We start from the raw sequence: 13,266 nt of genomic DNA, 5'->3' as shown, positions 1-13,266 counted from the left end.
TCTGATCCAGTGGAACGGACTGCGGCCCTTAATTCTTATCTCTCGCAATGTGGCTTACCTGCTTTGTCGGGGGCTGATTGGGAAGTTCTTAATGCACCCATCACTGGGGACGAACTCTTGGAGGTTCTAAAGTCCCTTCCTACTGGCCATTCCCCTGGCCCAGACGGCTTCTCCTACCTCTACTACAAGACTTTCTCTTCTGTCCTCGTACCTAAGCTTGTTCCCCTCTTTAACTCCTTTATGGGGGGAGGAGATCCTGCAGTCTTTTTTACATTCTCTTATTGCCCTGATACCTAAACCTGGCAAGGATCCTCATGATTGCTTTAGTTATCAGCCTATTGCCCTCCTTAACTCTAACCTCAAACTGTTATTCAAGGTGTTAGCGGTCCGACTTAGCTCCTTTCTCCCCACTCTGATCCATAAGGACCAGGTTGGCTTCATCCCCTGTCGCCAGGGCAGCGACAACACCAGGAGGGTGGTGGACCTTGTTGATCTGATCAATCGGAGATCTGAATAGGCTCTCATACTTAGCCTAGATGCCACTGCAGGGTCTCTATTCCTCTCCTACAGCTTCTCTCAAACTTCCTCATGCTATTTCTCCAACCTTCCCCTTGTTCAATGGGACTCCTCAGGGATGTCTGTTGTCCCCCTTGGTTTTTGCACTCTGTATTGAGCCTTTGGATGCTATGATTTGGGGGACCCAGACATCACTGGCATTCCCTTGCACGACAGGGATGTCAAGATCTGTCTCTTTGCTGATGATGTTCTTCTTACTCTTACTCGTCCCTTGCTCTCTCTACCTAGTCTTTATAGGGTCCTTCATGCTTATGGATCTGGATCTAGTTACTTGCTACTACGATTGGTTGTATAGCTTTGGATGTTAGTGGGCCATGGCCCTTGTGACACTTGCGTTGTGGTTATTTTCGTTTCAATTTGTAACTATGCAAACTTTTCAATAAAAATTACAGTAAAAAAAAAATGAGCTGCATCCATTCAAAAGACTTGTGGTTTTAAATCAGGGTGCCTACAAAGGTTGCATTTGTTGCAGATTGATCTTTCTCCCACCAAGCCATCTATCCATCCATTGAAGCAGAAAGGCTCCTTGTCATCAGCTGACTAGTTAGGTCAGGTCTCAGCCGCATTGCAACCTGGGAAAAATCTGAGACAACAGTAATTTTGTATGTTGTTAAAAATAAATATTAGGGTGAAAATCACATAAGAATTATGAGTAAACCATCACACACAGGTACAGACACTATATTATCAACTACACTAAGGCTCCTTTCACACTATGAACATTCATCCGCTATTAAGCATCAATTTTCTGTGTAAAAATGAATGTGTAATAACGGCTGAAATAACGGGTGCTAACGGCTGAATAAATATTCATCAGTTAAGACCCGTTATAACATCCCTCATGCATGGCAGTTTTAACACTTCTGACTACAGACTCCCACAGCCGGGACTACTGATACTCCCACCTGGAACAGACTTCTATCCATGATGGGAGTAGTATTTCCTTGGCCCTGGGAGTCTGCAGACTCTGTTCCATGATGAGGTTTGTAGTACAGGGGCTGAGAGATTGATCGCAGCGGGTCTCACTTCTGAGACCCAACGCGATCAGAAGTTGTTAAACAGGGGAGCGGGCTGGATGCTGCACTCCCCTACTAAGTACAATGTATTTTACTTTCATTTTTAAATTCCCTGCCGAGAGCCCTGAATGGCGTGGTGGGGTTTTCAAATAGAAGCGCTGCGGTGGGAAAAAATATATTGAATCGCTGGTGGGGGTATGTATCTGGCCCCCACAGCACTTCTATATATATATATATATATATATATATATATATATATATATATATATATATATATATATTGCCCCCCGTAGTGCCTTTATATATGTTCCCCTCAGCAGAGCAGTTATATATGTTACCACCGCAGCGCATATATATGTTCCCCTTGCAGCAGCACATAGCGCCGACCACATGCGCTGCTGTAGAAAACTTTTCATTCTGCCGGGGGCTTATGATAGCGCTGCGTGTGGAACATATATATATATATATATATATATATATATATATACACTGCGGTAGTAACATATATAACTGCAGGGGGCAAGATATATTGAAGCGCTGTGGGGGCCAGATATATACCCCCCAGCGATTCTATATATCTTTTCCCAAAGCAGCACTTCTATTTGAAAACCCTGCCTGGAGCCCTGAATGGCTCCCCAGTACCGGCCATTATACATCGCAGGGGAGTGCAGCACGCCGCCGCTTCCCTGTTTAATAACTTCTAATCGCATCGGTCTCAGAAGTGAGACCCGGTGCGATCAATCCTTCAGCCCCTGTACTACAACCCCCATGATGGAACAGAGTCTGTTCCATGATGGGGTTAGTAGTTCAAACACTAATGTAGCCTCCCCAGCCACCACAGACTCCCGCTGCCAGGGAACTATTACTCCCATCATGGAAACAAGTCTGTTCCATAATGGGAGTAGTAGTAGTCCTTCAGCACTGCAGGAGTCTGCTGATGTCACCTCTTCTGAGCATACTCAGAAGTTATAACGGATATTATAAACCAAGTGCAAACGGATGACATAAAGGCTCATCCGTTTGCCATAGACTTCAATGTTAAAAATAACGGCCGTTAATTTATCCATTTCTTGTGACGGAAGAAAAATTAGTGCATGTGCCGTTTTTTTCTTCCTTTGCAATTAACGTCCATTATTCATGATGGGCCATAACGGGCAATAATGGGTCATAACGGATAATCAAAAAATCCCATAGAGTTGAATGGGATTTTGTAACGGATGTTTAACATCTGTTTTTTAAAGCTTTTCTAACGGACGTTTATAACGGATATTTTAACGGATGAAGTTTATAGTGTGAAAGCAGCCTAACTTTACAGCCCATGTAGCGTAGTCAAATAAAAAATAAATCCTGGTATACCCCTTTAATCTCAATCTCATTTAGTGTTCCTCATAATGTTGCCCACGAATGCAATCAAGAAATCTGTCTTCATTTTAGAATTATGCAGAGAAGATTTTAATTGCTCCATGTTTCCATATGTACACCACCTAATCAAGAACATATGTCAAGTGTGTTATTATTTTTATCATCAATAATATGGACTGACATTAAGAGACTCCCTGTTTATTTTGTTAAAATCAATGCATATTAACATATCCCGAACCTGAACATCAATCACTATTGGAAAAAATCACTGCTAATATGTTCATACTTGGCTTTTTATATTCCAGGGGGATGTTAGATTGGAAAGAAAGGCTGCATGTTGGTATTTTTGTTAAAAGGTAAACATATTGTAGAGACTTAAGTGTACAATTAGAGGATTGATTGGAGGATTCATTAAATACATGTAAATACAACAATTATTGATTCAAATATGGAGTAATTATATAACAAACCTTGTTATTGATACATTTATAATTAAATGCACATTTACATATGAAGGTGTTTTACTCTTTTATGCATTATCTTATTAAATTAAATCCCTACTCGCTATCACTCATGGAGAGGAAACATGTTCCACTCCTGTGGAGAAACCCCATGTTATAATTTAAATTTCTATTTTCCATGCAACAAAGGAGAAGGAGCAGTTATAGAACTCAACTTGATTTAACACCGACCACTTCCTGACATTGAAGAAACATACAAAAATGGTGAATTACTTATCTGTTATTGCTGATCCAAGTCGAGTATTGAACATTTCCGTAAATAAAACTTAAAAATATATACTTGAAATGTGATATTCAATCTATAACGTCTCTGAAAGAAAATAAATAAATAAATACTTCTCCAACATACAACCTCAATCCATTTTTCACATTTTTATAAGCTGTAAGACATAATATTGTCACTCTAATTAAAACTGGCCATACTTACAAGCCCTATGTAGTTAGAATAGGTCATTTATGTATGTTTATTAGAGATAAGTGAACCATAGAATCTGAGTTCAGTCAAAAGTTCAGTTCTGCTAGAATTCAGACTTTGGGCAGTTTGGTTTAGCAGCACCTACAAAATTAATATCAGCCACATGGCAAAAAGGAGAAGGAGAAGGATCACGTGACCTAAGTGAATCCCATTAGGCCTTTCAAACACCTCTCCCAGTCAGTCAGAAGGCAGTATAAGTGTAATGTCAAAGCCACTATAAAAGTCCATGGACATCACTTTATCAGCAGAGACACCAGATGTTAGGTGAAGATCTCTGTGAGAGACACTAAGCATAAACAACACAGACTGGAGAATGACCACACATATATAATAATTGCGCTCAGGGCTTACACTCGTGTTCATATCACAAACGTTTAACATACCTGCATGGAAAACATTAAACCTAAAAACAGCGGTTGAACTGTGCCCATAACCGCGACTGAGGGCAGGCCCCTTTGGAGGGCAAAACACATAAACCGGTAGGTTAAGTAGCAGAATGCATAAACCTCATAAACAATACCCTAACTACACTGACCATCACAAACCTAATTCGGCCCCTATTACAGTAGAATCTACAACCAAAAATGAACGAAGGTGATACCTGGTAACAAATAGCTATGGCCCCTATGCCTACTCTGAAGAACAAGCCAACACTGACTCAAGACCAGGCCAGCATACTAGCTAAACCTAATGACCTGTGTCATTAAGCCAAGTGAAACTGATAGCTGCTTGTCAGACTTAACACTGCACTCTCAAATGTGCATGATCAATATAAATGCCATGAGCGTATAAACAGTATCAATGCCACGAGCATATAATTACAACTGCCAAGAGCTGGAGAACAATATAAATAATGTTTGCTAATGAACAGTATAAATGCCATGAGCGTATAAACATATAAATGCCATGAGCGTATGTAAAGTATAAATGCAATGAGCCTAAAACAGTATAAACCACCACAAGTGTATGAACAGTATTGCGGCCACGAGCGAATGAATAGTATAAATACCTTGAGTGAAAAGTATACATGCGATAAACGTGTGCACAGTATAAATACAAAGAGCATATGGACAGTATAACTGCTATAAGAGTATAAACCGTATACCTGCCCTGAGCGTATGAACATTATGAACAAGCATGTGAACAGTATAAAAGCCAAGAGCATACGAACAGTATGACACTATGAGCGTGTACACAGTATGAATGTCATGAGTGTATGCACAATGAAGCCACTAGCGTATTACAATATAGATGCCATGAGCATATAAAACAGTATAACTATCATGAGTGTCCATGAACAGTATAATGCCATAGGCGAATGCATGACATGAATGCCATGGGCATATCAACAGCATAGCTGCCACAAGCGTGTATGAAGAGTATAAAATGCCACTAGGGCATTGACATAATGGCAACACCTAAAAGAGCAACCTTGGCACTGCATCCATAGGAGATTGACATCTAGCAAAATAGTAGCAGTCCTGTATAAGCCAGAAAATGTCCACACTCGGGTGCTCACAAATGAGGCAGTCCATCACATATCCATAACAGAAGAAGAATAGGAGCACTCACCCGGTAAGACGTAAATCACAGGAGCTTTATTGAAGATTCATATGCAGGGGAGCGGACATACAGGAATGCGGGGGTGAAGGAATGGGCGACGGTCCGTTATCGCGCTGTCTGCGCTTCGTCAGGCCCCTCTTTATTGACATAATGGCTATGACATAATACCGTAAAAGCTGCTAAACAAAACTTTATCACCTATACATTTGAAACCTCTATTGTAGACTCAACACAGATACCCACTGAAAAACGCTAACACGATTACACACTACAAATGCTATGAAAACGCATACGCACCGACCACAACAGACGTATAATTACTAATGTAAAGAATGTATGCGCCCCAATGCAATGAACGTATATGCACTGCAGACATTATAATGTATCTACAAAGGTAAATGCACTGTAAAAACTATAACGTGCGAAAATTAACTGAAATTAACTTTTATAAACACTATGAGTGTATGAACTGTATACAAAACATCAACCGTACACGCTGCACATGATAATACGAGTGTTTGTACCGTATACAAGATTATGACTGTACGTACTGCACACAACACTGAAAAAATGTACTGTAAAAACACTATAACTATATGCACTGCATATGATATTACTAGCTTTTGCCCGTCGCTTCGCTCGCATTAAATTTGGGGTAACATACATTTACTTTTTACGATCCTATAGTAATGAGGCCACTATGGGTAAAGTATACGGGCATCCAAACAACCCAAAACATTACATTTGTTGTTTCATAGAATTGAAGATCGACATTCTTTGATGACTTTTACTGAGTATGCGCGCAGGGGACCCGCCTTCTCACGCTGCTTATATACTGCCAACAGTCCTCATATCCCATCCTCATATCCCATCCTCATATCCCGTCCTCCTATCCCATCCTCCTATCTCGACCTCCTATCCCTACCTCCTATCACGTCCTCATATCCTGTCCTCCTATCTTGACCTCCTATCTCGACCTCCTATCTTTACCTCCTATCATGACCTCCTATACTGACCTCCTATACGGAAGTCCTATCCCAACCTCCTATCCTGTCCTCCTATTCCGACCTCCTATCCCATCCTCCTATCTCGACCTCCTATCTCGACCTCCTATCCCGACCACCTATCCCGACCACCTATCCCGTCCTCTTATTCCTTCCTCCTTTCTCGACCTCCTATCTCGACCTTCTATCTTTACCTCCTATCCCGACCTTCTATACCATCCTCCTATCCCGACCTCCTCTCCCGAGCTCCTATCCCGACCTCGTATCTCGACCTCCTATCCCAACCTCCTATCCCATCCTCATATCCCGTCCTCCTATCCCGTCCTCTTATACCTTCCTCCTATCTCGACCTCCTATCTCGACCTTCTATCTTTACCTCATATCCCGTTCTCCTATCCCGACCTCCTATCCCGACCTCCTATATCGACCTCCTATCCCGACCTCCTATCCCAACCTCCTATCCTGACCTCCTATCCTGTCCTCATATCCCATCCTCCTATCCCATCCTCCTATCCCAACCTCCTATCCTGACCTCTTATCCCAACCTCCTATCCCGTCCTCATATCTCGACCTCCTATCATGACCTCCTATCCCGTCCTACTATCCCGTCCTCCTATCCCGTCCTCCTATCCCGTCCTCCTGTCTCGACCTCCTATCTCAACCTCCTATCCCGACCATCCCATCCTCCTATCTCGACCTCCTATCTCGACCTTCTATCCCGACCTACTATCCTGTCCTCCTATCTCCACCTCCTATCTCGATCTCCTATCCCGTCCTCCTATCCCGACCTCCTATCCCGACCTCCTATCCCATCCTCCTATCCTGATCTCCTATCCCAACCTCCTATCCCATACGCATACGCACCGACCACAACAGACGTATAATTGCTTATGTAAAGAACGTATGCACCCCAATGCAATGAACGTATATGCACTACAGACACTATAATGTATCTACAAAGGTAAATGCACTGTAAACACTCTACCTTCTATCTTTACCTCCTATCCCGACCTCCTATCCCGACCTCCTATACCGTCCTCCTATCCCGACCTCCTATCCTGACCTCCTATCCCAACCTCTTATCCCGTCCTCATATCCCGTCCTCCTATCCCGTCCTCATATCTAGTGTTGCTCACAAATATTCGCAATTCGAATATTCATCGCGAATATCCCATATTCACGAATTTGCGAATATTCCGAATTTCGCGATTAAAATTCGCTATTACGAATATTCGTCTTTTTTTCAAACTGTTTTAAAAACTGAGCACATTGTAGGGATCTCCTTCGACTGATAAATGCAATGCTTGTATCATTTCATTAAAGACCCAGGGATGAGACTGTGAGGCGAAAGGTTTATGCATGCGAATATTCACAATGCGAATATTCGTGGAAATTCCGCCCTAGTTATGCCTGTGAGCCAATGAGAGTTCTGCAAGCACAGTTGTCAGAGCTTAGCAACATTCCTAGCAACGTCCCTCGCATGATGTTATAGCACGCATGCGCAGACGAGCAAAATTTCGCTATTAATTTTGCATCAACCGTACACGCTGCACATGATAATACGAGTGTTTGTACCGTATACAAGACTATGACTGTACGTACTGCACATAACACTGAAAAAATGTACTGTAAAAACACTATAACTATATGCACTGTATATGGTATTACTAGCTTTTGCCCGCGGCTTCACTCGCATTAAATTTGGGGTAACATAGATTTACTTTTTACGATCCTATAGTAATGAGGCCACTCTGGGTAACGTCTACGGGCATCCAAACAACCCAAAACATTACATCTGTTGTTTCATAGAACTGAAGATCGACATTCTTTGAGGACTTTTACCGAGTCTGCGTGCAGGGGAACCCGCCTTCTCGTGCTGCTTATATACTGCCAACAGTCCTCATATCCCATCCTCATATCCCGTCCTCCTATCCCGTCCTCCTATCTCGACCTCCTATCTCGACCTCCTATCCCGACCTCCTATCCCATCCTCATATCCCGTCGTCCTATCTTGACCTCCTATCTCGACCTCCTATCTTTACCTCCTATCACGACCTCCTATACTGACCTCCTATACTGAAGTCTTATCCCAACCTCCTATCCGGTCATCCTATCCCGACCTCCTATCCCGTCCTCATATCCCGTCCTCCTATCCCGTCCTCCTATCTCGACCTCCTATCTCGACCTTCTATCTTTACCTCCTATCCCGACTTCCTATACCATCCTCCTATCCCGACCTCCTATCTCGACCTCCTATCCCGACCTCCTATCCCGACCTCCTATCCTGACCTCCTATCCCGTCCTCATATCCCGTCCTCCTATCCCATCCTCCTATCCCAACCTCCTATCCCATCCTCATATCTCGACCTCCTATCTCGACCTCCTATCCCGTCCTACTATCCCGTCCTCCTATCCCGTCCTCCTATCCTGTCTTCCTGTCTCGACTTCCTATCTCAACCTCCTATCCCGACCATCCCATCCTCCTATCTCGACCTCCTATCCCGTCCTCCTATCCCGACCTCCTATCCCGACCTCCTATCCCGTCCTCCTATCCTGATCTCCTATCCCGATCTCCTATCCCATGTGCATACGCACCGACCACAACAGACGTATAATTGCTAATGTAAAGAATGTATGCGCCCCAATGCAATGAACGTATATGCACTGCAGACACTATAATGTATCTACAAAGGTAAATGCACTGTAATCACTTGACCTTCTATCTTTACCTCCTATCCTGACCTCCTATCCTGACCTCCTATACCGTCCTCCTATCCTGACCTCCTATCTCGACCTCCTATCTGGACCTCCTATCCCAACCTCCTATCCCGTCCTCATATCCCATCCTCCTATCCTGTCCTCATATCTAGTGTTGCTCACGAATATTTGCAATTCGAATATTCATCGCGAATATCGCATATTCGCGAATTCACGAATATTACGAATTTTGCGATTAAAATTCGCTATTACGAATATTCGTCTTTTTTTCAAAGTGTTTTAAAAACTGAGCACATTGTAGGGATCTCCTTCGACTGATAAATGCAATGCTTGTATCATTTCATTAAAGACCCAGGGATGAGACTGTGAGGCGAAAGGTTTATGCATGAGGTTGCGATAAGAGTTCGAGATAGCAGGTCGAAATAGGAGGTAGGGATAGGAGGACTTGAATGAGAAGGAAAGAGAGGGCCCTTGTGTCCAGCGCACGGGACTTGTTCCAGCTAAATGTTCACTCAGCAGAACTTGACGCCCAGATGGCTCCTCACTACGATTCTGATCCTCTGCCTTAGAACACTGCTGGGCTCCTGTATCCTCCAGGCACTTCCTGTATCCTCCAGGCACTTCGAAGCAGGAAGTGCCTGGAGGATACAGGAGCCCAGCAGTGTTCTAAGGCAGAGGATCAGAATCGTAGTGAGGAGCCATCTGGGCGTCAAGTTCTGCTGAGTGAACATTTAGCTGGAACAAGTCCCGTGCGCTGGACACAAGGGCCCTCTCTTTCCTTCTCATTCAAGTATTCTACGGGTTCCTTCCCAGGATACCGGTCTAGGCACCTTCAGCTGCAGCACGGATTCCACTTAATACCCCTCAAACGGGGAGATACGTTTAATCCCAAGAGGGTCACCAGGTGAGAGTACACCCTGCTGGGGGATCCACCTGGGATTTCTCTGTTTGTACGGTATCACACGAGGCGCTGCCCTCTCTGTTTTTTTGTTTCCTCAAATTTCCTTTTAGGGATAGGAGGACGGGATGATCGGGATGGGAGGTCGTGATAGGAGGTCAAGATAGGAGGTCGATTTAGGCGGAGGGGATATGAGGTAAAGATAGGAGTACAGGATAGGAGGTCGGGATAGGAGGTCGGGATAGGAGGCCGAGATAGGTCGGGATAGGAGGACGGGATAGGAGGATGGGATAGGAGGTCGAGATACACTATCTTGACCTCCTATCCCGACCTACTATCCCGATCATCCCATCCTCCTATCTCGATCTCCTACTTTGACCTGCTATTTCGACCGCCTATCCCGACCTCATATCCCGACCTCATTTCCTGACCTCCCATCCTGTCCACGTATCCCGACCTGTAATATATGTACCAGGTATTGAAATATCTCCAGCCATACGGAAGTTATGTGGGAACATACATTTCCCATTGATTTGCATGGGACTTTAAACAAAAACCCCGACCCTCACAAATGGGGGTAGTTAAGGGTTAAATTAACTATCCTATATTTTAAGTGGACATATAAGTAACATGTGACCAAGTATTATTGAAAAATCTCCAGCCGTTTGAAACCTTTTTGACCCCATTAAAGGTGGAATTTCGAAAAATTCTTTCTTATTCCTTGTCTACGTCTTAAAAACAATATCTGTGCAAAAATTCAGGTTTCTAGGTCCAAGGGTTTAGGCTGGGCGTTGATGAGTCAGTGAGTCAGATCTTCTCCTTTTATATTTTAAGACTAGTGTACGTACCATATACAAGACATTTATGACCACAAACACTATAAGATGCTGTAACTGTATAGTATGTATATATGTAACTAGACCCACCTAAACTGTGTGATTGAAGTACCGTGACTGTATGCCCTATACCTATCATGACCGTGTATAAACACAATGAAAATAAGAAATATACTATCACCATGTCTGTAGTATACACACTATTACCATGTGCACCATAAAGATTCCTTTGAACATATGTACTGTACCTAAAAATTACTATAACTTTATGTACCGTAACCGTATGCCCTGAAACAAATATTAACCCAATGTGCTGTGTGCACTGTGACCATGAACAACTGTATTCCTGCAATGCATGGCATACAAAACCAAATGCACAATAGGCTACTAAACAGTATATATTGACATCAGTTTTTTTTTTAACATTCTGCCACTAGACCGGGCACGTATCTCTGCTGAGGGACCGCGTATCAGGTCCAACCAGCGCTCTGCCCCGCCATACCGAGTGCTGCTGAAGTACGGATCCAGCATCCTAGAACATCCCCGCCCCCAATGAAAACTCAGAAGCGCTGACGTAAGTAGTTAAAGTAGTAAGCCACACCATGCCGAAGCACCGTCACCTGCACACCGAGCGGACGTGCAGCAGTAAGGTTACCATCATGCACCTGAAAGACTGCCTATCCCTCGCATGTACGCCCGGCTCCCGACTCCTGCGTACTGCAGGCGGAGCTGGCAGAGACCAAGGCCTGACCTCACCTGACCACCGCTGTTCCTCCAGTCCCACCGGACCTCATCCCGCTGCTACCTTCTGTGCCACTCCGTGAACTCCATCTGAATGCTAAAGTAAATCTCCCACCAAAATCAGTGTCAGTAGTCAGTGAAGCCCCCACTACAGCGGCCGTGGAGCTCCTGTAAGCTGGAGATACAAAACGCCGGACAAGGTAGTACATCGCGCATGACCTGCCCACCATCCGTGAAAACGTCACACATGCCCCGCTAGTAGGAACCGGGGGTGTTATATACACCTGCCCCCACCCACAACCCCTATATGCCCCGCCTAGTAGTTTTGGCACGGAACACTCCAGCCACAAAATCTGTTGCTACTCCCAAAAAGGGATCATTTTGGGACCACTTGGAAAAATGTATTGTTTTATTCAATACCTCTATGTGCATATAAACACTGGCACTACCTCCAAAAAAGGGGTACTTCTTGGACAAAATGAATTTTAAGAATTATAAAAAAATTAGTGCAGTGTTTTTGTTCAACCTGTGAAGTACTACCAGGTATCATCCATTTACACAAAAGTAAATTAATATCAAACACTTCATATCACCAGTTATTGTTTATGGTGAATCATGACTTTGAAGGCACTTTTGACAGATGTGATACCATACACGTTGTGCTGGGTGCACAGGCCTTTCTCAGATTGTAGCAATATCTGAACAAGCAACACATTTTGACACTTGTCATGAATATTTTAATATTATACCTTGTCTATTAGAAAACATTTGCAATGTTTTATTTTTTTTTTTTTGTGTGTGTGAGCTATTGAGATCCAGGAATCACCATGTTCTCACTGATGAGGCCAAAGTAAAGTAGTATAAGCTTCTAAGAAATTCTACTGTACAGGATTATTTCTGAGATTTCAGATTATAAAAGTCTTAGAAAAGCATCTGTTAGCATACTTTCCACAATGACAGTAGAGCAATTCTAAAGTTATCAGAAAAAATGTAACCCAAATTTTTGTATTTTGGCATAATGAATGAAATTTATATATATATATATATATATATATATATATATATATATATATATATATATATGTTTTTTTGCTTTTTGACTATGATCAAGTATAGTATCTACTAGTATCAGTTTCATATCTGATGTGTCCCCTGTCTGGGGATCATATATTAAATACATCTTTGGAACATAGAACTGAAAAATTGAGTTTCATCTTAAGGCAATGACATGATATTACAAAAAGAAAAAAAAAAAGAAAAAAAAAAGGAAAGAAAAGAAATACATCTTAGGAGTCTACTTAACTGTTCAAAAATATTTCTATTGTATAGAAATGAAATCCAAAAATGATGGTTCACTGTGGCCACAAGTCCAATGTGAGAGCTCATAAGCATGCCTGCATTCTAGTAGGTGACCAGTACTTTATAGCTGATTTAATAAGTGAAGAAAATGAATATTTCCTCCAGCAGCAGACCCTCCTTTCCAAATGTTGCCAATGTAATAAATAACATTAAATAATGTAACTGAATTAGCATTTTTATTCTATGTATTTATGATT

At 42.7% G+C, this 13,266-nt stretch overlaps 1 pseudogene; it reads left to right on the top strand.

Annotated features, from left to right (window-relative positions):
* Positions 1 to 12,789: 12,789 nt before the first annotated feature.
* Positions 12,790 to 12,910, top strand: LOC130290057 (U2 spliceosomal RNA; annotated as a pseudogene).
* Positions 12,911 to 13,266: the final 356 nt, after the last annotated feature.

Source organism: Hyla sarda, chromosome 8, assembly GCF_029499605.1.
Source record: "Hyla sarda isolate aHylSar1 chromosome 8, aHylSar1.hap1, whole genome shotgun sequence".
NCBI classification, from domain to species: domain Eukaryota; kingdom Metazoa; phylum Chordata; class Amphibia; order Anura; family Hylidae; genus Hyla; species Hyla sarda.
The sequence above is the reverse complement of the archived record's forward strand: the minus strand, read 5'-3'. Positions and strand labels throughout refer to the sequence as shown.